Genomic DNA, 2,500 nt, shown 5'->3' with positions numbered 1-2,500 from the left:
AAGCCCATTAACTTCTCCCTCCTGAAAGGAGAGAGTCGTTTCTGTAGTATGGGTGGGGGATGGGGCCTCTTGGGTGGGAAGGGGTGGTTCAGGACAGTCCAATTGTCTTTCAAATCTACGGTAGAACTCGTTCAGGTCGTTGGCTAGGCGGGAGTCGTTAGTGGTGTGGGGCGCTCTGGGTTTGTAGTTGGTGATGTGCCTGAGCCCTTTGGCAGACAGAAGCAGCGTCGTTAGTAGAGAACTGGTGTTTTAGTGTCTCTGAGTACAGTCGTTTAGCCTCTCTCACCGCTTTGCTAAACCTGTTCTTCGACTCCTTGAATCTGTCTCTATCCCCACTCCTAAACGCTTCCTCCTTCTCCAACCTCAACCTTTTGAGCTTTGCTGAGAACCAGGGCTTGTTGTTGTTAAAGTTCACCCTGGTACGTGTTGGGATACAGCAGTCCTCACAGAAGCTGATGTACACAGCCTCTGTGAGTTCATCCAGACTATTGGTAGCAGTCGTGAACATATCCCAGTCAGTACAGTCTAAGCACGCCCGCAAATCTTCCACAGCCTCACTGGTCCACTGTTTAGATGTCCTCACAGCAGGTTTACAGAGTTTTAGTTGCTGCCTGTATGCACGAATCAGGTGGACCAAGGGAGTTCTGTGCGAGCCGAACAGCCCCGTGACCCACAAGAGAAACATCCCCGCCAAATTCGAGCGTTTGACGGGGTCTATCCGTGAAAAAATATTCACGTTTTTGAGTGCACATGCATTTCTGCTGCAAATGCCTCTGGAAGTTTCATGCCGTTCGTATGCCAATTGTGGCAACACGAAAATGACCCGTTTTCCCATTCCGAGGGATTTCTGTGCGACCCTAACAGCCCCGTGAGCCACAAGAGACACATCCCCGCCAATTTCTAGCGTTTCACGGGGTCTATCCGTGAAAAATATAGACGTTTTTGAGTGCACATGCATTTCTGCTGCAGATGCCTCTGGAAGTTTCATGCCGTTCGTACGCAATGTGGCAACACGAAAATGACCCCTTTTCCCATTCCGAGGGATTTCTGTGCGACCCTAACTAACAGCGCCCGTGAGCCACAAGAGAGACATCCCCGCCAATTTATAGCGTTTCACGGGGTCTATCCGTGAAAAATATAGACGTTTTTGAGTGCACATGCATTCCTGCTGCAAATGCCTCTGGAAGTTTCATGCCGTTCCTATGCAATGTGGCCACACAAAAATGACCCGTTTTCCCATTCCGAGGCATTTCTGTGCGACCCTAACAGCCCCGTGAGCCACAAGAGAGACATCCCCGCCAACTTCTAGCGTTTGACGGGGTCTATGCGTGAAAAATATTAAAATTTTTGAGTGCACGTGCCTTTCTGCTGCAAATGCCTCTGGAAGTTTCATGGCGTTCCTATGCAATGTGGCAACACGAAAATGACCCCTTTTCCCATTCCGAGGGAGTTCTGTGCCACCCTAACAGCCCCGTGAGCCACAAGAGACACATCCCCGCCAATTTCTAGCGTTTCACGGGGTCTATCCGTGAAACATATAGAAGTTTTTGAGTGCACATGCATTCCTGCTGCAAATGCCTCTGGAAGTTTCATGCGGTTCGTACGCAATGTGGCAACACGAAAATGACCCGTTTTCCCATTCCCAGGGATTTCTGTGCGACCCGAACAGCCCCGTGAGCCACAAGAGACACATCCCCGCCAATTTCTAGCGTTTCACGGGGTCTATCCGTGAAAAATATCAATTTTTTTTTGACTGCACATGCATTTCTGCTGCAAATGCCTCTGGAAGTTGCATGCGGTTCGCATGCAATGTGGCGACACGAAAATGACCCGTTTTCCCATTCCGAGGGATTTCTGTGCCACCCTAACAGCCCCGTGAGCCACAAGAGAGACATCCCCGCCAATTTCTAGCGTATCACGGGGTCTATCCGTGAGAAATATTCACTTTTTTGAGTGCACATGCATTCCTGCTGCAAATGCCTCTGGAAGTTTCATGCGGTTCGTATGCAATGTGGCGACACGAAAATGACCCGTTTTCCCATTCCGAGGGATTTCTGTGCCACCCTAACAGCCCCGTGAGCCACAAGAGAGACATCCCCGCCCACTTCTAGCGTTTCACGGGGTCTCTCCGTGAAAAATATCACATTTTTTGAGTGCACATGCATTCCTGCTGCAAATGCCTCTGGAAGTTTCATGCGGTTCGCATGCAATGTGGCGACACGAAAATGACCCGTTTTTTCCCATTCCGAGGGATTTCTGTGCCACCCTAACAGCCCCGTGAGCCACAAGAGACACTTCCCCGCCAATTTCTAGCGTTTCACGGGGTCTATCCGTGAAAAATATTCAATTTTTTGACTGCACATGCATTTCTGCTGCAAATGCCTCTGGAAGTTTCATGCGGTTCGCATGCAATGTGGCGACACGAAAATGACCCGTTTTCCCATTCCGAGGGATTTCTGTGCCACCCTAACAGCCCCGTGAGCCACAAGAGAGACATCGC

This window comes from Petromyzon marinus, unplaced genomic scaffold, assembly GCF_048934315.1.
Source record: "Petromyzon marinus isolate PM22_M1 ecotype Great Lakes invasive population unplaced genomic scaffold, UKy_Petmar_22M1.pri1.0 PM_G_Scaffold_313, whole genome shotgun sequence".
Taxonomy (NCBI): Eukaryota; Metazoa; Chordata; class Hyperoartia; order Petromyzontiformes; family Petromyzontidae; genus Petromyzon; species Petromyzon marinus.
This window is presented reverse-complemented; position numbering follows the sequence as displayed.